At 42.6% G+C, this 22,288-nt stretch overlaps 14 non-coding genes across 14 annotated transcripts; 7 read left to right on the plus strand and 7 right to left on the minus strand.

Moving 5' to 3' along the window:
* Positions 1-155: 155 nt before the first annotated feature.
* Trnal-uaa lies at positions 156-238 on the minus strand. The gene has a single exon. It is a non-coding gene; the product is annotated as a tRNA-Leu (tRNA).
* Positions 239-766: 528 nt separating this feature from the next.
* On the plus strand, positions 767-839 carry Trnar-acg. Its single transcript has one exon. It is a non-coding gene; the product is annotated as a tRNA-Arg (tRNA).
* A 186-nt stretch (positions 840-1,025) lies between these two features.
* On the minus strand, positions 1,026-1,108 carry Trnal-uaa. The gene has a single exon. It is a non-coding gene; the product is annotated as a tRNA-Leu (tRNA).
* Positions 1,109-1,633: 525 nt separating this feature from the next.
* On the plus strand, positions 1,634-1,706 carry Trnar-acg. Its single transcript has one exon. It is a non-coding gene; the product is annotated as a tRNA-Arg (tRNA).
* Positions 1,707-1,890: 184 nt separating this feature from the next.
* On the minus strand, positions 1,891-1,973 carry Trnal-uaa. The gene has a single exon. It is a non-coding gene; the product is annotated as a tRNA-Leu (tRNA).
* Positions 1,974-2,500: 527 nt separating this feature from the next.
* On the plus strand, positions 2,501-2,573 carry Trnar-acg. Its single transcript has one exon. It is a non-coding gene; the product is annotated as a tRNA-Arg (tRNA).
* Positions 2,574-2,757: 184 nt separating this feature from the next.
* Trnal-uaa lies at positions 2,758-2,840 on the minus strand. The gene has a single exon. It is a non-coding gene; the product is annotated as a tRNA-Leu (tRNA).
* Positions 2,841-3,372: 532 nt separating this feature from the next.
* Positions 3,373-3,445, plus strand: Trnar-acg. Its single transcript has one exon. It is a non-coding gene; the product is annotated as a tRNA-Arg (tRNA).
* A 185-nt stretch (positions 3,446-3,630) lies between these two features.
* Positions 3,631-3,713, minus strand: Trnal-uaa. The gene has a single exon. It is a non-coding gene; the product is annotated as a tRNA-Leu (tRNA).
* Positions 3,714-4,245: 532 nt separating this feature from the next.
* Positions 4,246-4,318, plus strand: Trnar-acg. Its single transcript has one exon. It is a non-coding gene; the product is annotated as a tRNA-Arg (tRNA).
* Positions 4,319-4,514: 196 nt separating this feature from the next.
* Trnal-uaa lies at positions 4,515-4,598 on the minus strand. The gene has a single exon. It is a non-coding gene; the product is annotated as a tRNA-Leu (tRNA).
* Positions 4,599-5,135: 537 nt separating this feature from the next.
* Positions 5,136-5,208, plus strand: Trnar-acg. The gene has a single exon. It is a non-coding gene; the product is annotated as a tRNA-Arg (tRNA).
* Positions 5,209-5,394: 186 nt separating this feature from the next.
* Positions 5,395-5,477, minus strand: Trnal-uaa. Its single transcript has one exon. It is a non-coding gene; the product is annotated as a tRNA-Leu (tRNA).
* Positions 5,478-18,680: 13,203 nt separating this feature from the next.
* Positions 18,681-18,756, plus strand: Trnan-guu. The gene has a single exon. It is a non-coding gene; the product is annotated as a tRNA-Asn (tRNA).
* The last annotated feature ends 3,532 nt before the right edge of the window (positions 18,757-22,288 follow it).

The following is a 22,288-nucleotide window of genomic DNA, read 5'->3' on the forward strand; positions in this document are numbered from 1 at the left end:
AATAACTAAAACGATAATCATGTTTCGAGGAAGAATATGTCAATAGCAGTCCCATTTTTAATGCATTGAAAAAATCTCAAGTGGATGGTTTCACTGAGAAAATAAGTTGAAATCAACATTTCATGTCAATAATTACACATTAAAAATACTGAAGTTAGCACGGGTGGGGTTCGAACCCACGCGGACATACGTCCATTGGATCTTAAGTCCAACGCCTTAACCACTCGGCCACCGTGCTGATGTCTTTCAAAGTGAAAACGTGGAGCTGTGTGTCGGGTAATTGCTAATGCATAGACATACGCCCATGAGCCAAGAATATGTGTTATATGTAACTTACCCATTTGCAAGCTATATCTCGAGGTACCATGTTGTCCTTAAACTCGTTTGTACCCTACCCTGACTGGATTTTTAGATCTACAATTAGTGCTATCAACTGCTGCTTTTATAAAAAAAAACAATCATGTATTTGCATGCACATTGTTATCATTGTTGTCGTGTTTGACAAGGGATAAGACGTCTGGCCACTGTTACAAAGATGGCAACCTGGAATCCTGGCACGCTAGAACCTATGTTTTTTGTTTTGTTATGGAATGTCATCGTCAAAATGAACTGACCTTTGTCAATGCAAACATGTTTTGGCAACACATAGCACTTGCAGCGTGCAAGAATAAACACAAATGAGAGATTAATGCCATGCAGGAGACCAGACAATGTATTGTAAAAAAGAGCACAGGGTAAAGCCCAAATAGAAGCCCCTACTTCCAGTGGGCGTGTGGCGCAACGGATAACGCGTCTGACTACGGATCAGAAGATTCCAGGTTCGAATCCTGGCACGCTCGAAATATTCTTTTGGACATTTTGTTTTGAAAAATAACTAAAACGATAATCATGTTTCGAGGAAGAATATGTCAATAGCAGTCCCATTTTAATGCATTGAAAAAATCTCAAGTGGATGGTTTCACTGAGAGAAAATAAGTTGAAATCAACATTTCATGTCAATAATTACACATTAAAAATACTGAAGTTAGCACGGGTGGGGTTCGAACCCACGCGGACATACGTCCATTGGATCTTAAGTCCAACGCCTTAACCACTCGGCCACCGTGCTGATGTCTTTCAAAGTGAAAACGTGGAGCTGTGTGTCGGGTAATTGCTAATGCATAGACATACGCCCATGAGCCAAGAATATGTGTTATATGTAACTTACCCATTTGCAAGCTATATCTCGAGGTACCATGTTGTCCTTAAACTCGTTTGTACCCTACCCTGACTGGATTTTAGACCTACAATTAGTGCTATCAACTGCTGCTTTCATAAAAAAAAATCATGTATTTGCATGCACATTGTTATCATTGTTGTCGTGTTTGACAAGGGATAAGACGTCTGGCCACTGTTACAAAGATGGCAACATGGAATCCTGGCACGCTAGAACCTATGTTTTCGTTTTTTGTTATGGAATGTCATCGTCAAAATGAACTGACCTTTGTCAATGCAAACATGTTTTGGCAACACATAGCACTTACAGCGTGCAAGAATAAACACAAATGAGAGATTAATGCCATGCAGGAGACCAGACAATGTATTGTAAAAAGAGCACAGGGTAAAAGCCCAAATAGAAGCCCCTACTTCCAGTGGGCGTGTGGCGCAACGGATAACGCGTCTGACTACGGATCAGAAGATTCCAGGTTCGAATCCTGGCACGCTCGAAATATTCTTTTGGACATTTTGTTTTGAAAATAACTAAAACGATAATCATGTTTCGAGGAAGAATATGTCAATAGCAGTCCCATTTTTAATGCATTGAAAAAATCTCAAGTGGATGGTTTCACTGAGAAAATAAGTTGAAATCAACATTTCATGTCAATAATTACACATTAAAAATACTGAAGTTAGCACGGGTGGGGTTCGAACCCACGCGGACATACGTCCATTGGATCTTAAGTCCAACGCCTTAACCACTCGGCCACCGTGCTGATGTCTTTCAAAGTGAAAACGTGGAGCTGTGTGTCGGGTAATTGCTAATGCATAGACATACGCCCATGAGCCAAGAATATGTGTTATATGTAACTTACCCATTTGCAAGCTATATCTCGAGGTACCATGTTGTCCTTAAACTCGTTTGTACCCTACCCTGACTGGATTTTAGACCTACAATTAGTGCTATCAACTGCTGCTTTCATAAAAAAAAAAATCATGTATTTGCATGCACATTGTTATCATTGTTGTCGTGTTTGACAAGGGATAAGACGTCTGGCCACTGTTACAAAGATGGCAACATGGAATCCTGGCACGCTAGAACCTATGTTTTGTTGTTTTGTTATGGAATGTCATCGTCAAAATGAACTGACCTTTGTCAATGCAAACATGTTTTGGCAACACATAGCACTTGCAGCGTGCAAGAATAAACACAAATGAGAGATTAATGCCATGCAGGAGACCAGACAATGTATTGTAAAAAGAGCACAGGGTAAAAGCCCAAATAGAAGCCCCTACTTCCAGTGGGCGTGTGGCGCAACGGATAACGCGTCTGACTACGGATCAGAAGATTCCAGGTTCGAATCCTGGCACGCTCGAAATATTCTTTTGGACATTTTGTTTTGAAAAATAACTAAAACGATAATCATGTTTCGAGGAAGAATATGTCAATAGCAGTCCCATTTTTAATGCATTGAAAAAATCTCAAGTGGATGGTTTCACTGAGAAAATAAGTTGAAATCAACATTTCATGTCAATAATTACACATTAAGAAGCTGAAGTTAGCACGGGTGGGGTTCGAACCCACGCGGACATACGTCCATTGGATCTTAAGTCCAACGCCTTAACCACTCGGCCACCGTGCTGATGTCTTTCAAAGTGAAAACGTGGAGCTGTGTGTCGGGTAATTGCTAATGCATAGACATACGCCCATGAGCCAAGAATATGTGTTATATGTAACTTACCCATTTGCAAGCTATATCTCGAGGTACCATGTTGTCCCTTAAACTCGTTTGTACCCTACCCTGACTGGATTTTAGATCTACAATTAGTGCTATCAACTGCTGCTTTTATAAAAAAAAACAATCATGTATTTGCATGCACATTGTTATCATTGTTGTCGTGTTTGACAAGGGATAAGACGTCTGGCCACTGTTACAAAGATGGCAACCTGGAATCCTGGCACGCTAGAACCTATGTTTTGTTGTTTTTTTATGGAATGTCATCGTCAAAATGAACTGACCTTTGTCGAAATGCAAACATGTTTTGGCAACACATAGCACTTGCAGCGTGCAAGAATAAACACAAATGAGAGATTAATGCCATGCAGGGAGACCAGACAATGTATTGTAAAAAGAGCACAGGGTAAAAGCCCAAATAGAAGCCCCTACTTCCAGTGGGCGTGTGGCGCAACGGATAACGCGTCTGACTACGGATCAGAAGATTCCAGGTTCGAATCCTGGCACGCTCGAAATATTCTTTTGGACATTTTGTTTTTGAAAAATAACTAAAACGATAATCATGTTTCGAGGAAGAATATGTCAATAGCAGTCCCATTTTAATGCACTGAAAAAATCTCAAGTGGATGGTTTCACTGAGAAAATAAGTTGAAATCAACATTTCATGTCAATAATTACACATTAAAAATACTGAAGTTAGCACGGGTGGGGTTCGAACCCACGCGGACATACGTCCATTGGATCTTAAGTCCAACGCCACAACCACTCGGCCACCGTGCTGATGTCTTTCAAAGTGAAAAACGTGGAGCTGTGTGTCGGGTAATTGCTAATGTCATAGACATACGCCCATGAGCCAGAATATGTGTGATATGTAACTTACCCATTTGCAAGCTATATCTCGAGTGTACCATGTTGTCCTTAAACTCGTTTGTACCCTACCCTGACTGGATTTTAGATCTACAATTAGTGCTATCAACTGCTGCTTTCATAAAAAACAAAATCATGTATTTGCATGCACATTGTTATCATTGTTGTCGTGTTTGATAAGGGATAAGACGTCTGGCCACTGTTAAGAAGATGGCAACCTGGAATCCTGGCACGCTAGAACCTATGTTTTGTTGTTTTGTTATGGAATGTCATCGTCAAAATAACTGACTGACCTTTTGTCAATGCAAACATGTTTTGGCAACACATAGCACTTACAGCGTGCAGAATAAACACAAATGAGAGATTAATGCCATGCAGGAGACCAGACAATGTATTGTAAAAGAGCACAGGGTTAAAAGCCCAAATAGAAGCCCCTACTTCCAGTGGGCGTGTGGCGCAACGGATAACGCGTCTGACTACGGATCAGAAGATTCCAGGTTCGAATCCTGGCACGCTCCAGGAATTATTCTTTTGGACATTTTGTTTTTGAAAAAAATAGCTCCAAAACGATAATCATGTTTCGAGGAAGAATATGTCAATAGCAGTCCCATTTTTAATGCATTGAAAAAATCTCAAGTGGATGGTTTCACTGAGAAAATAAGTTGAAATCAACATTTCATGTCAATAATTACACACATTAAAAAATACTGAAGTTAGCACGGGTGGGGTTCGAGACCCACGCGGACATACATCCATTGGATCTTAAGTCCAACGCCTTAACCACTCGGCCACCGTGCTGATGTCTTTCAAAGTGAAAACGTGGAGCTATCGTGTGTCGGGTAATTGCTAATGCATAGACATACGCCCATGAGCCAAGAATATGTGTTATATGTAACTTACCCATTTTGCAAGCTATATCTCGAGGTACCATGTTGTCCTTAAACTCGTTTGTACCCTACCCTGACTGGATTTTAGACCTACAATTAGTGAATTTATCAACTGCTGCTTTCATAAAAAAATCATGTATTTGCATGCACATTGTTATCATTGTTGTCGTGTTTGACAAAGGGATAAGACGTCTGGCCACTGTTACAAAGATGGCAACATGGAATCCTGGCACGCTTCAGAACCTATGTTTTGTTGTTTTGTTATGGAATGTCATCGTCGTCAAAATGAACTGACCTTTGTCAATGCAAACATGTTTTGGCAACACATAGCACTTGCAGCGTGCAAGAATAAACACAAATGAGAGAGTTAATGCCATGCAGGAGACCAGACAATGTATTGTAAAAAAGAGCACAGGGTAAAAGCCCAAATAGAAGCCCTACTTCCAGTGGGCGTGTGGCGCAACGGATAACGCGTCTGACTACGGATCAGAAGATTCCAGGTTCGAATCCTGGCACGCTCGAAATATTCTTTTTGGACATTTTGTTTTTGAAAATAACTAAAACGATAATCATGTTTCGAGGAAGAATATGTCAATAGCAGTCCCATTTTTAATGCATTGGAAAAAATCTCAAGTGGATGGTTTCACTGAGAAAATAAGTTGAAATCAACATTTCATGTCAATAATTACACATTAAAATACTGAAGTTAGCACGGGTGGGGTTCAGACCCACGCGGACATACGTCCATTGGATCTTAAGTCCAACGCCTTAACCACTCGGCCACCGTGCTGATGTCTTTCAAAGTGAAAACGTGGAGCTGTGTGTCGGGTAATTGCTAATGCATAGACATACGCCCATGGAGCCAGAATATGTGTTATATGTAACTTACCCATTTTGCAAGCTATATCTCGAGGGTACCATGTTGTCCTTAAACTCGTTTGTACCCTACCCTGACTGGATTTTTAGACCTACAATTAGTGCTATCAACTGCTGCTTTCATAAAAAAAAAAATCATGTATTTGCATGCACATTGTTATCATTGTTGTCGTGTTTGACAAGCCATTTCATGCCGAACCACAATGCATGGAATGAATTAACGAAGGAAAAAGAATTCATTACTAAAAATGTAGAAGACATCATGAATCTCCAAAGTCATCATTTAAAAAATCCATTAATTGAGCATTTAATGGAAAAACTCTATACCAAATGCCATCATGGAATTATTTGTATCAAACATATTTGTTTCTGGAAGTCATTCAAAAATTCATGTTCATCACATTATTGCAACAGTCCATGACAATCTTACCCGAGTATGGACATTAGCACCACAACAAATGTTAAGGGGGTTATTTTATTAGCGCTTCCATCAGAGGAAAAGATACTCTATCAGAGGTTGCCACAAAGCCCTCAGGAACATAATATGGATTGTTGATGAACAGGATCTGTCTGTTGATTTATATTTACAACAAAAATTTGTTATGAAGTTCTCAGGAAAACATTTCAAGAAAAACCAGTATTATCTCTTGGTGGAAATCAAATTGCCTTTAGATATCAATTGGAAAGATATTTGGCTGAACGTATAGGAAAAAGATAAATCAACAGATTCCGCACAGTTAGATTTCAAATTGCTCATAATATTTGTCTTCAAACATGATAAACTCCTAAAAATTGGACTGTCAAACACCGATGTTTGTCCATGTGTCAAAGTGAAACAGAAGACATTTTACATCTGGTCCACTTCCGCAAGAGTTATCTTCCTAAAGAACTGGTGACTGAAATGTTTAATGATGGTGCCATGGATGCAGATTTCTTGGATAGTTATCCCCTCCTGGTTATTGTTTGACTTTATCGCAGTTAGAAGTTGTCACAAAAAAACCATCATGGACATTGTATTGTCAATTTATCAGTCTTGTTGCATTTAAAAGGAGAGCTATATTGAGCCAAAACACAATCTTCATTTCATTATGAGGGCATTTTCACCATTGAAAACGCCATTTTAGCCTGTTGTTGTATAAATATTCGAAAACAAATCAATCCACATTTTCACTCGAAAATATGTCATGAGCAACGCATTCATATCGTTAGATGGAAATGAGATTATTCTCAATCCACCTTTAGATTACAACAATAATGGTGGTCAATACATCCGTAGAAGTGCATGCATTAGAGTTTCGAATGAAATACATTTCTATATTTATTCATGTACACATGTGGATTAAATTGTAAAATAATCATGAATATGTTCTCTTTAATAATTGATATGTTAACCACTACCACCCAAACCCAGGATAAATACTTTATTTGAGGTGGTGGTGTGAGCACTGTCTGCGCCTGTACTATCCAATCAAGTGTGAATAAATATTTTAATGAAAAAAAAAAGGATTCTGGTTACTCCAGGCACCAATTGATTCTACATTGGAACAAATTCTTTTTTCCATTCACAAGAAAATGAGTTCAACTGCAAGAAGTATGCTTTTGTCATGTGCACAGTCATAAGTAAAGGCATGTATTTGAATTATAGATTTAAGTTTGCTATATCCCCAGTGTCCACATTTTCCAATACATCAAGTCAGCCAGTGTGTTATTGTAAAACACCACCATCTCACACACCAGAGGATGAAACACAGCATGAGACGTTTCCTTCTGCAAGGACACTTACCCACCACACCAGTCACATTCAAATGCCCACCGTTGTTCTGTCTTGTGGCGTACCTGTTAGCGTTCGGTTGTGCTAACTGAAAGGTTGTGGTTCAAGTCACCAGGACGCAGGCCTCTATTGTAAACATAGTACTGATATTTCGTTTTCATTTGACAGATGCTCCATAGTTGACACAAACATGTTAAGCAAAATGATAAGATCAATCTGGATGCTTCTGACGCACTTGGGATATTCATTAATGTCAGGTCGTCATCTCTTGAGCATCCTAATGAACAACAACCTGTGTGACATGCACGGCAGGAATGAAGCCAGTATTCTCACTTTCAACATTCTGCTATCTATCAGCTTCCAATGGTCTTAGGTTAGGATTCCCGCTTCTCACTCCAGGCGGTCTGCTCGATTCCCGGTATTGAACAAATTTTTTCCATTCTCACAAGAAAATGAGTTCAACTGCAAGAAGTATGCTTTGTCATGTGCACAGCCATGTACAAAATGCATTTCACCATAGATTTAAGTTCATGTATATCCTAGTGTCCACATTTTCCGGGTCATATGCATCAAGTCAGCCAGTGTGCAGTTGTGGGAACACTATCCCATCCCTCACACACCAGAGGATGAAACACAGCATGAGACGTTTCTTCTGTACGACACTTACCTTTCCACCACACCAGTCACATTCAAAATGAGTTCCACCTCACGTCTCCGTCTCTGTGGCACCGAAGAAGTGCTACTGGCTGTTAACCGAAAGGCCAGGTCTGCCCACCCAGGACGCAACTTGCTTTTTGTAAACATAAGTAATGATATCGCCTTTTCTATTTGACAGATGTCTATAGCTGACACAAATACATATACATAAAATGATAAGATCACCTAAGCAAAGTTTCTGACGCACTTGGGATATCTATTAATGTCAGGTCGTCAGCCCCTTACATCCTAATGAACAACAACCTGTGCACATGCACGGCAGGAATAAAGCTAGTATTCACCCTTCACCATTCCCTGCTATCTATCAGCCCAATGGTCTAGTGGTTAGATTCCGGTTTTCACTCCAGTATGCCCGCCTGATTCCTGCATTGGAACAGCCCTTCAATTTCAATAAGAAATGAGTTCAACCGCAAGAAGTATGCTTTGGTCGCACAGTCATATGTACAAGCATGCATTTGAATTACAGATTTTAAGTTCATGCATATCCCAGTGTCCACATTTTCCAATACACGCATCAAGTCAGCCAGTGTTGTCAGGAACACTAACCCTTATCCCTCACACACCAGAGGAGAACATTGAAGATGAGACGTTTCCGCAAGGACACCCTTTTCTTCTACTCCACCACACCGAAGCCCATTAACTAAAATGAGCCCCACCCCGTCAGTTCCGTCCGTGGCAATCGGTTAGCGCGTTCATTGTTAACCGAAAGGTTGGTGGTTCAAGTTCACCCGGTGGACGCACTTCTGTTTTAAACATAAGTAATTGATATTTCGCTCTTTTCACTTTGACAGACGTTCATATAGCCGACACAGAACACATGTTACAAAATGATAACAATCCAAAGTTTCTGACGCACCTTTGGGATATTCATTAATGTCAGGTCGTCATTCTCAGCATCCTAATGAATAACAACCTGTAAGACATGCACGGCAGGAATAAAGCCAGTATTCACCCTTCAACATTCCTGCTATCTAGCCCAAATGCGGTCTAAAGTGGTTGTGATTCCCGGCTTCACCCAGGCGGCCCAAGTTCGATTCCCGGCATTGCAAACAAATTCTTTTTTCCATCCCCACAAGAAAAATGAGTTCAACTGCAAGAAGTATGCTTCTTGTCATGTGCACAGTCATAAGTAAAGGCACATTTGAATCTCAGATTTGGTTCACGTATATCCCAGTGTCCACACATTTTCCAACACATGCACTGTCTGCAAAGCACAGGACCACCATCCCATCCCTCACACACCAGAGGATGAAACACAGCATGAGACGCCTTTCCAAGGACACTTCATCTTCCACCACACCAGTCACATTCAAAATGAGCCCCACCTCCGTCGTTCTGTTCCTGTGGCGCACCGGTTAATAGCGCAGCCTGGTTTCAGCAACTGAAAGGTTACAGGTTCAAGCTCCACCCAGGGACGCACTTGTTTTTAAACATGCATTGATATTTTGCTTCTTTTTTCATTTGACAGATGTCTATAGTTGGCCGCCAAATACATGTTGTCAGTATCAATCTAAGTGTTTCTTGACGCACTTGGGATATCTATTAATGTTGTGTCGTCATTCTTGAGTTAGTCCTAATGAACAACAACTCCGTGCATTACGCACGGTAGGAATAAAGCCAGTATTCACTCTTCAACATTCCTGCTATCTATCAGCTTCCAATGTCTAGTACATTCCTATTACCTGTGGCGGCCTGCTCGATTCTCGGTATTGAACAAATTTTTCCATCTCACAAGAAATGAGTTCAACTGTTAGCGTATGTTTTGCTGCAAAAGTAACAGTCACAAGTAAAGGCATGCATTTGAATCTATGATTTAAGTTCATGTATATCCCAGTGTCCGCTTCAATACATGCATCAAGTCAGCCAGTGTGTTATTGTAAACACTATTCCCATCCTCACACACCAGAGGATGAACAGCCAGCATGAGACGTTTCTCTGCAAGACACTTACTCTCTCACCACACCAGTCACATCTAAAATGAGCCCCACCTCGTCAGTTCCGTTCTGTATAACGAGTTAGCGCGTTCGGCTGTTAACAACCGAAAGGGTTGGTGGTTCAAGCTCACCCAGGGACGTAATCTTGCTTTTGTAAACATAAGTATTCATATTTCTGCTCTTTTTCATTTGACAGATGTCTATAGTTGACACAAATACATGTTACAAATGATAATATCAATCTAAGCAAGTTTCTGACGCACTTTGGGATATTCATAATGCTGGTCAGTTATCTTTTTGAGCATCCACGAATAACAACTCTCAGACATGCACGGCAGGAATAAAGCCAGTATTCACTCTTCAACATTCTGCTATCTATCAGCTTCCAATGTGGTCTAGTATAGGACTTCTGCTTTTCACTCAGGCGGCCTGTCTGATTCTGGCATTGAACAAATTTTTCCATCTCACAAGAAAATGAGTTCAACTGCAGTTAGCTATTTTCGTCATGCAACAGTCATAAGTAAAAGGCATGCATTTGAATTCATAGATTTCAAGTTCATGCATATCCCAGTCCACATTTTCCACGTCTAAGTCAGCCAGTGTTATTGTGAAACACTATCCCATCCCCTCTTCACACCAGAGGATGAAACACAGCATGAGACGCTTCCTCTGCAAGGACACTTATCTTTCCACCACACCAGTCACACTAAAATGAGCCCCACCTCTCGTCAGTTCCGTCTCTGTGGCAATCGGTTAGCGCGTTCGGCTGTTAACCGAAAGGCTGCGGTTCAAGCTCACCCAGGGACGCACTTGCTTTTTGTAAACATAAGTAATTGATATTTCCGCTCTTTTTCATTGACAGATGTCTATAGTTGACACAAAATACATGTTACAAAAATGATAAGATCAATCTAAGCAAGTTTCTGACGCACTCCTGGGATATCTCACAATGTCAGGTCGTCATCTCTGAGCATCCTAATGAACATCACCCGTGCACATAACGGCAGGAATAAAGCCAGTGCATTCACCTTCAACATTCCCAAGCTATCTATCAGCTTCCAATGGTCTAGTGGTTGATTCCTGGCTTTCACCCAGGCGTTCCGGGTTCGATTCCCGGCATTGGAACAAATTTTTTCCATCTCACAGCAAAATGAGTTCAACTGCAAGTATGCTTTGTCATGTGCACAGTCATGTGCTACGCATTTGAATTCATAGATTTTAAGTTCATGTATATCCCAGTGTCCACATTTTCCAACACACGCACCGTCAGCCAAAGCGTAAGCACACAGAACACTCATCCCATCCAACAACTGTGAGGATGAAACACGTTACGAGACGCTTCCTCTGCAAGGACAATTTATCTCTCCACCACACCCACAGTCATATCTCGAAAATGCAGCCTCCCACCGTCAAAGCCCCGCCCCCGTATAACCGTTAGCCGCCAGGTTCGGTCAGAACTGAAAGGCTGGGTGTCTGCTCACCCAGGACGCACTTGCTTTTTTGTAAAACATAAGTACTGATATTTCGCCTTTTCATTTGACAGTGATGCCCATAGTTGACACAAATACGTTACAAAAATGACAAGATCAATCTACAAGTTTCTGACGCACTTGATATTCATTAATGTCAGGTCGTCATCTCTTGAGTATCCTAATGAATAATAACTCAGGTATTGAGGACGTAGAATAGTTAGACCACTCTTCAACATTCTCCTATCTATCAGTTTCAATGTGGTTCGGTTAGATTCTGGCTTTCACCTTAGGCGGCCTGTTCGATTCTGGCATTGGAACAATTTTTCCATTCATTAAGAAAATGAGTTCAATCAGGCATATGCTTTTTGTCATGTATTGTCATAAGTAAAGGCATGCATTGACTCATAGATTTAAGTTCATGTATATCCTATGTTCCAAGACATTTTCTCAATACATACCGCTCGCTTCAGCGGTTGTACTATCCCATCTCACACACCAGAGGATGAAACACATGAGACGTTTCTGCAAGGACACTTACCTTTCCACCACACCAGTCACATTCAAATGAGCCCCACCTCGTCGTTCCATCTCTGTGGCGCACCGAAGCCAGCGTTCGGCTGTTAACCGAAAGGTTGGTGGTTCAAGCTCACCCAGGGACGGGCCTTGTTTTGTAAACATGCAATTGATATTTCGGTTTTTTCATTTGACAGATGCTCCAAGCTGACACAAAATACATGTTAGAAATGATAATATCAATCTAAGCAAGTTTCTGACGCACTTGGGATATTCATTAATGTCAGTCGTCATTCTTGAGTATCCGTAATGAATAAACAACTCAAAAATATGCACGGTAGAATAGCCAGTATTCACTCTTCAACATTCTGCTATCTATCAGCTTCCTTCCAATGGTTCCAGTATAGATTCCTATTACCTAGGTGGCTCCGTTCGACTTCGGTATTGGAACAAATCTTTTCCGGTTTTCACAAGAAAGTCGAGTTCAACTGCGTTAGCATGCTTTTGTCATGTGCACAGTCGAGCAAGTAAAAGGCATGCATTTGAATTCATAGATTTGCCCATGCCATCTCTAGTGTCCATATTTTCCAATACATGCACGTCGCCAGTAAGTAGTTGTGGAACATATCCCATCCTCGCTGTCAATTAGAGAGGATGAAAACACAGCATGAGACGCCTTCGCAAGGACACTTACCTTCCACCACACCGGTGTCACATTCAAATGAGCTCCCCACCTCGTCAGCTGCGTCCTGTGGCGCAATCCGGTTAGTGCGTTCGGCTGTTAACCGAAAGGTTGGTGGTCTGCCCGAATCTGTGACGCACTCTGCTTTGCAAAACACAAGTACCGACATTTCGCTCTTACTACTCCGACAGACGTTCATAGTTGACACAAACATGTTACAAAAATGATAAGATCAATCTACAAGACTCTGACCGCAATTTGGACATTCAATGTCAGGTCGTCATCTCTTGAGCATCCCATCGAACAACAACCCGCAACACACGCAGGAATAAAAGCCAGTATTCACCCCTTCAACATTCCTGCCATTCATCAGCCCAATGGGTTCAGTGGTTAGATTCCCGGTTTTCACCCAGGCGGTCTCGGGTTCGATTCCCGGCACTGGAACAAACTTCTTCCGTCCTCACAAAACAGAGTTCAACGCAGCGCATAAGCTTCGTCATGCAACAAACATAAGTAAAAGGCATGCATTTGAACTACAGACGGTCCGCATATCCCAGCGTCCACATTTTCCAACACAACGTCAGCCAGTGTGTTATTGTGAACACCATCCCATCCCTCACACACACCAGAGGATGAAACACAGCAGCGAGACGCTTCCTTCATGCAAGGACACTTACCTTCCACCACACCAGTCACATTCAAATGAGCCCCAACTGCTCCAGTTCCGGTTCGTGGCGCAATCGGTTAGCGCGTTCGGCCGTTAACCGAAAGGTCAATGGCTCCAAAGCCCACCCAGGACGCACCCTGTTTTTGCAAACATAAGTACTGATATTCGCTCTTTCATCTGACAGATGTTCATAGTTTCGACACAAATACATGTTACAAAAAAAACGATAAGATCACCCAAGCAAAGTTTCCGACGCACTTGGGATATTCCGACACGTCGCATCGTCATCTTACATCCTATCGAACAACAACTCGTGTATTACGCACGGCAGAATAAAGCCAGTATTCACTCCTTCAACACCCATATCTATCAGCTCCAAATGTGGTCTATAATAGATTCCTGGTTTTCACTCCAGGCGGCCCGGGTTCGATTCCCCGGCATTGGAACAATTTATCTTCACAAGAAAATGAGTTCAACTGCAGAAGTATGCTTTTGTCATGTGCACAGTCATATAAGTATGTATTTACTCATAGATTTAAGTTCGATGTATATCCTAGTGTCTATTTTCTCAACACATGTATCGCGTCAGCCAGGGCAGCATAAACACTATCCCATCCTCACTCAGAGGATGAACACAGCATGAGATGTTTCCTTCTGTAAGGACACTTACCTTTCCACCTACACCACCAGTCACATCTCAAAATGAGCTCTACCTGTCAGTTCCGTTCCTGTGGCGCACTGTTAGCGCGTTCGGTTGTTAACTGAAAGGTTGGTGGTTCAAGCCCACCTTAGGGACGCACTTTGCTTTTTGTAAACATAAGTAATTGATATTTCGTTTTTCATTTTACATGTCTATAGTTGACACAAATACACGTCACAGCACGATAAGATCAACGGTAAAGTTTCTGACGACCTGGGATATTCATTAATGTCAGGTCGTCATCTCTTGAGCATCCTAATGAACAACTCAGGTAATGATGCACGCAGAATAAAATGCAGTTCACTCCTTCAAATATTCCCTAAGTATTCTACCAGTTTCCAATGGTCTAGTATTAGATTCCTGGTTACCCAGGCGGCTCGTTCGATTCCCTTGGCATTGGAACAAAATTCTTTTCCATTCTCACAAGAAAATGAGTCTAACTGTAAGAAGTATGCTTTTGTCATGTGCACAGTCATAAGTAAAGGCATGCATTTGAATTCATAGATTTCAGTTCATGTGTTAATCTTAAAGGTGTCCACATTTTCCAACATGCATCAAGTCACAGTAAGTTATTAGGAACACTATCCCATCCCTCACACACCAGAGGATGAACACAGCATGAGATCGCTTCCTTCTGCAAGGACATTCTACCTTCCACCACACCAGTCACATCTCAAAATGAACCCACCGCCAAAGCCCGGTCTCCTGTGGCGCACCGGTTAGCGCGTTCGGCTGTTAACCGAAAGGTTGGTGGTTCAAGCTCACCCAGGACGCACTTGTTTTTGTAAACATAAGTAATTGAGATTTCGTTTTTCATTTGATGATGTCTATAGTTGACACAAATACATGCACTACAAAATGATAATATCAATCTAAGCAGTTTCGTGACGCACTTGGGATTCATTAATGTCAGGGTCGTCACCCCTGAGAGCATCCTAATGAACAACAACCTGCGCATACGCAGGTGAAATGCCAGCACCACCTTCAACATTCCTGCCATTCATCAGCTCCGTGGTCCAGCGGTTAGATTCCCGGCTTTCACCCAAAGCTATTCCAGTCCGGATTCCTGTCAAAACTCTTCCATCCCGTAGCAAACGAGTTCAACTGCAAGAAGCATGCTTTTGTCATGCACAGTCACAAGAAAAGGCACGCATCTGAATCATAGAGCCAAGTCCATGTACATCCCAGCGTCCACATCTTCCAACACACGCATCGCCTCCAGCTCGCAAGCCATTGTGAACACTATCCCATCCCTCAACACCAGAGGATGAAACACGTTACGAGACGCTTCCCCGCATGACACCACCTTCCACCACACCAGTCACATATTCAAAATGAGCCCCACCCCGTCAGTTCCGTCTCTGTGGCGCAATCGGTTAGCGCGTTCGGCTGTAAACCGAAAGCAGTTTGCGGTTCAAGCCCACCCAGGACGCACTTGCTTTAAACATGGCACTGATATTTCGCTCTTTTTCATTTGACAGATGTCTATATTGACACAAATACATGTTACAAAAACATAAGATCAATCTGCCAAAGTTTCGACGCACTGGGGATATTCACAACGCCAGTCAAGTCATCTCCCTGCCAATCCTCCACGAACAAACAACCCTGCACATGCAGCAAGGAAATGCCCTCACCCCTCCAAACATCTGCCATTCATCAGCCTCCAAATGGTCTTAGTGGTTAGGATTCCCAAGCCTTCACCCAGGCGGCCCGGGTTCGATTCCCGGCATTGGAACAAATTCTTCCATCCACACAAGAAAATGAGTTCAACTGCAAGAAGTATGCTTTATTACGTGCACAGTCATATAAAGGTAATGCATTTGAATTCACAGGATTTTAAGCTCCATGTATATCCTAGTGTCCAATATTTTCCAATACATGACCAAGTCAGCTTGCAGCATAGGAACACTATGCCATCCCTCACACACACCAGATAGATGAACACAGCATGAGACGCTCTGCAAGGACACTTACCCCACCACACCAGTCACATCTCAAAATGAGCCCCACTCGTCAGTTACGTCTCTGTGGCGCACCGGTTAGCGCTGCCTGGCTTGTTAACCGAAAGGTTGGTGGTTCAAGCCCACCTAGGGACGCACTTGTTGTAAACATGCAATTGATATTTCTGCCTTTTTCATTTGGATGATGTCTATAGTTGATTACTAAATACATGTTAAGCAAAATGATAAGAATCTAGCAAGTTTGACGCACTTGGATATTCATTAATGTCGTCATCTCTTGAGTATCCATTTAACAACAACTGCGTACGATGCACGGCAGTGAAATAAAGCCAGTATTCACTTCAACATTCTGCCCATCAGCTTCCAATGGTCTAGTGGTTAGATTCCTCGTTTCACTCCAGTACCTGGTTCGATTCTGCATTGGAACAATTTTTTTCCATTCAGAAGAAAATGAGTCTAATCAAAGAAGTATGCTTTTGTCATGTGCACAGTCAAGTAAGTAAAGGCATGCATTTGAATTCATAGAGCAGTCATGTATATCCTAGTGTCCATATTTCAATACATGTATCAAGTCAGCCAGTGGGAAAGGTTAGAATGTCAACCTATCCCTCACACACCAGAGGATGAAACACAGTGCATGAGACGTTTCTTCTGCGACACTTATCTTTCCACCACACCAGTCACATCTTAAAATGAGCTCCCACCTCGTCAGTTCCGTCTCTGTGGCGCACCGGTTAGCGCACTATTAAACTGAAGTACAGGGTTCGCCACCCAGGGACGCACTTGTTTTTAGAAACATATAATTGATATTTCGCTTTTTCATTTGATAGATGTCTATAGTTGATACAAATACATAAGTATAGCCGATAAGATCAATTCTAAGTAAGTTTCTGACGTAATTGGATATTCATTAATGTTGTCGTCATCTTCTTATATCCTAATGAATAACAACTCCTCGCGTACGGTGCAATGCAGGAATAAAGCTTTCAGTATTCAATTCTTCAACATTCCCAAGCAATCTATCAGCTTCCAATGGCTCCAGACTTGCTTCACCAGGCGGCCCGGGTTCGATTCCCGGCATTGGAACAAATTCTTTTTCCATTCACAGTTGAAATGAGTTCAACTGCAAGAAGCATGCTTTGTCATGTGCACAGTCAAGGGCAAAAAAGGTATGATTTGAATTCATAGATTTAAGTCTCGCGTATATCCTAGTGTCCACATTTTCCAACACATGCATCAAGTCAGTCAGGAAGCGTGTCATTGCGGAACACCATCCCCAATCCCCAACCAGAGATGAACACAGCATGAGACGCTCTCTGCAAGCGACACTTACCTTCCACCACACCAGCCCAATATCTGAAATGAGCCCACCGTCAGTTACGTCTCTGTGGCGCACCGGTTACGTTCGGCTGTTAACCGAAGGTTGCGGTTCAAGCCCACCCAGGACGCACTGCTTTTTGTAAACATAAGTAATTGATATTTCGCTCTTTTCATTTGACAGATGTTCATAGCTGACACAAAATACATGTTACAAAACATGATCAATCTGCCAAAGTTTCTGACGCACTGACATTCCACGTCGTAGTCGTTACCCTTGAGCAGTCCTAATGAACAACAACCTTGGGTAATACGCACCAGCAGGAATAAAGCCAGCATCACTCGTAAATACCCTGCCATTCATCAGCTTCCAAATGTAATATGTTTAGGATCCTGGCTTCAAACCAAAGCGTCCGGGTTCGATTCCCTACTGGGAAACGTTCCTTCCATCCTCACAAAGAAAACGAGTCCAACCGGCAAAGAAGTATGCCTCTTCGTCACGCAACAGTCACAAGCAAGCGTACGCATTTGAATTATAGATTCTGTCACGGCAATCCCAGTGTCCACATTTTCCAATACATGCATCAAGTCAGGCCAGTGTGTTATTGTGGAACACTATCCCATCCCTCACACAACAGAGGATGAACATAGCATGAGACGTTTCCTTCTGCAAGCACACACCTACCTTCCACCACACCAAAGTCACATTCGCGCCCATTCTCACCGCCGTGTTCCGCCTTCGCAGTGGGGTTACCTACACGTTCCGTCGAGTTCAGGTTATACCTGTCAATTAGGGACACTTATTGAAATATGTGGTGGCTTCCGATAATGCCGCTATTTTTGATGGATGCTCAGATGACACAAAATAATATATATAAAACGAGGATCATCTGTTAAAAGCTTGACGCATTCTAGATATCTATTAATGCTTGTGGTTGTCATTCTTTGAGACATCCTAATATCGAATAACACCTGTACAGATAGTAATGCGGTGAATAAAGCTGCAGTCTATTCTTCCCAACATTCCTGCTATCTATCAGCTTCCAATGGTTCTAGTGGTTAGGATTCCTGGTTTTCACCCAGGCGGTTCTGGGTTCGATTCTATTGAACAAATTTTTTTCCATTCTACAAGAAATGAGTTCAACTGCAGCGCAAGTGCTTGCACAGTCATAGTAAGTGCAGGTACGAATTATAGATTTAAGTTCATGTATATCCAGTGTCCACATTTTCCAATACATGCATCAAGTCAGCCAGTGTGTTATTGTGGCACTATCCCATCCTCACACCAGAGATGAACACAGCATGAGACGCTTCCTTCGCAAGGACACTACCTTCCACCACACCAGTCACACTAAAATGAGCCCCACCTTCGTCAGTTCCGCCCTCGTGGCGCAATCGGTTAGCGCGTTCGGCTGTTAACCGAAAGTTGCTGGTGGTTCAAGCCCACCCAGGGACGCACTTGTTTTTTGTAAACATAAGTAATTGAGACTTCGCTCTTTTTCATTTGACAGATGTCTATAGCGTTGACACAAATACATGTTACAAAATGATAAGATCAATCTAAGTGCTTCTTATTTGAATTTGGGATATTCATTACTGTGGTCGTCATCTCTTTTTGAGCATCCTAATGAATAACAACCTGCAGACATGCACGGTAGGAATAAAGTATTCACTCCTTCAACATTCTCTCATCTAGTCGTGCTTCCAATGTGGTTCAGGAAACAGGATTCCTATTTCACCAAAGTACCGTTCGATTCTGGCATTGCAACAAATTCTTTTCCATCTCACAGCACGAGTTCAACTGCAGAGTACGTCATGTGTACGTCATAGTAAAGGCATGTGATGAATTCATAGATTTAAGTTCGCGTATATCCTAGTGTCCACATTTTCCAATACATGCATCAAGTCAGCCAGTGTTATCGCGGGAACACTATCCCATCCCTCACACCAGGATGAAACACAGCATGGCATGCTCTTGGCGACACCACCTTCCACCACAACAGTCAAAGATCTCAAAATGAGTTCACCTCGTCAAGTTACGTTCCTGTGGCGCAATCATTAGCGCCCGGCTGTTAACCGCGCTGCACCCAAGCCCACCCAGGGACGCACTGCTTTTTGCAAACATGGCACTGACATTTCGCTCTTTTCATTTGACAGACGTTCGCGAAGCTGACACGATCGCCATCGATGAAGATCAATCCATGCCTGACGCTAACTTGGGACATCCACAACGTCAGGTCGTCATCTCGGTTAATCCCACGAACAACCCGCGCATTGATGCAACGGCAGAATAAAAGCCAGTATTCAATTCCCTTCAACATTCCTGCTATCTATCAGCTTCCAATGTGGTCTAGTGGTTAGGATTCTGGCTTTCACCCAGGTGGCGTGGCCCGGGTTCGATTCCCGGCATTGAACAGTCTTTCCACCCCACAAGAAAATGAGTTCAACTGCAAGAAGTAGCGCTTTGTCATGTGCACAGTCATAAGGCATGATTTGAATTCATAGATTTAAGTTCATGCATATCCCAGCGTCCACATTTTCCAATACATGCATCAAAGCCGACAGTGTTGGCTGTGTTCACCATCCCAACAACCAGATGGACAAACACCAGCATGAGACGCTCTCCTGGGTGCCATCACTTCACCTTCCACCACACCAGCTCCACATCTCAAAACACCCCACCCCGTCAGTTCCGTCTCTGTGGCGCAGTCTGCCACCACGCCAACGAAAGGCTGGTGGTCTCAAAGCCCAACCAGGACCCACCCTTGCTCTTTGCAAACATAAGTACTGATATTTCGCTCTTCATTTGACAGATGTTCATAGTCGCATCAATGAACAATGTTACCAAAAACGATAAAGACCGGTCCAAGTAAGCTTCAGACGCATCTCTTGGGATATTCATTAATGTCAGGTCGTCATCTCTGAGCATCCCACGAACAACCCGCACATAACGGCAGGAATAAAGCCAGTATTCATTCCTCTTCAACATTCTCATTCATCAGCTTCCAATGGTTCAGGCTGGCCACCAGTGCGCCTGTTCGATTCCTGGCATTGAACAGTTCTTTTTCATTCAAGAAATGAGTTCAACTGTAAGAAGTGGTGCTTGTCACGTGTACAGTCATGGGGGTAAAGGTAGTATTTGAATTAGTAGGATTTGTCTATGTATATCCTAGTGTCCACATTTTTCCAATTACATGCATCAGTCAGCTAGTGGAAAGCATAGGGACACGTCCATATCCCTCACACACCAGAGATGAACATACATGAGGATGCCTTCTGCAAGGACACTTACCCACCACCAGTCATTATTCAAATGAGCCGCCCCACCTCGTCAGTTCCGTCTCTGTGGCGCAATCGGTTAGCGTTCGGCTGTTAACCGAAAGGTTGGTGGTTCAAGCCCACCCAGGACGCACTTGCTTTTGTAAACATAAGTAATTGATATTTCGCTCTTTTTTCATTTGACAGATGTCTATAGTTGACACAAACACATGTTACAAAATGATAATATCAATCTAAGCAAGTTTCTGACCTAACTTGGGATATTCATTAATGTCAGGTCGTCATCTCTTGAGCATCCCAATGAACAACAACCTGCAATACGCAACGGCAGGAATAAAGCCAGTATTCACTCCTTCAACATTCCTGCTATCTATCAGCTTCCAATGTGGTCTAGTGGTTAGATTCCTGGCTTTCACCCAGGCGGCCCGGGTTCGACTGGGTATTGGAAATTAAATTTTTTCATCTTGCTGCTAAAATGAAAGCTCAAATTGCAAGAAGTATGCTTTTGTTGCGTAATGGCAGTGCATGTATTTGAATTATAGATTTAAGTTCGCGTATATCCTAGTGTCCATGGTTTTCAATACATGCATCGGGTCAGCTAGTGTGTAAAGCATAGGGAATTACTATCCTGTCCCCGTCAGAGATACGCAGCATGAGATCGCTTTCCTTCTGTAGCGACACTTACCTTCCGTCGCCACCAGTCAAGATTCAAATGAGCTCCCACTCGTCAGTTCGTCTCTGTGGCGCAATTGTTAGCGTTCATTGCATCCGAGTTGTGTTCGCTTTCCACCCAGGGACGCACTTGCTTTTTGTAAACATAAGTAATTGATATTTCGCTCTTTTTTCATTTGGACAGATGTCTATAGTTGACACAAATACATGTTACAAAATGATAATATCAATTCAAGTAAGTTTCTGATGCACTTGGGATATTCATTAATGTCAGGTCCGTCATCTCTTGAGCATCCCAATGAACAACAACTCGTGCATGCACGCAGTGCCAGTATTCACTCTTCAACATTCCTGCTATCTATCATTCCAATGGTCTAGTGGTTAGATTCCCGGCTTTCACCAGTAAGGCCCGGTTCGATTCCACCTTTTTCCACCGAAACGAGTTCAACTAAAGAAGCATGCTTGTCACGTGCACAACAAGTAAAAAGCATGCATTCAAATCCGCGATTCGTCACGCTAATCCCAGTGTCCACATTTTCCATCACACGCATTAAGTCAGCCAGCAGTGTTATTGTGAACACCATCTCCATCCTCACACACCAGAGGATGAAACATACGAGACGCTTCCTTCCTGCAAGGACACTTTACCTTCCACCAACAATCTCGGAAGCCCACATCTCTCAAAATTTGTCTCAACCGTCAGTTCCGTCCTGTGGGCGCAACGGTTAGCGTTCGGCTGTTAACCGAAAGGTTGGTGGTTCTCAAGCCCCGACCAGGGACGCATCAATTGCTTGTAAACATAAGCACGATATTTCGCTCTTTTTCATTTGACAGGATGTCTACAGTTGACAACACATGTTACAAACGATAATCATCAACTGCCAGTTTCGACGCACTTGGGATATTCATTAATGTCAGGTCGTCATCCTCGAGCATCCCAACGAACAACCCGCGCCACGCACCCGCGAACAAGCTCAGCATTCACCCTTCAACATTCCCGCCATCTATCAGCCTCCAACGGTCTAGCAGCCGACTCC

Source organism: Haliotis rubra, unplaced genomic scaffold (assembly GCF_003918875.1).
Source record: "Haliotis rubra isolate DU_JTF1 unplaced genomic scaffold, ASM391887v1 Scf1488, whole genome shotgun sequence".
NCBI classification, from domain to species: Eukaryota; Metazoa; Mollusca; class Gastropoda; order Lepetellida; family Haliotidae; genus Haliotis; species Haliotis rubra.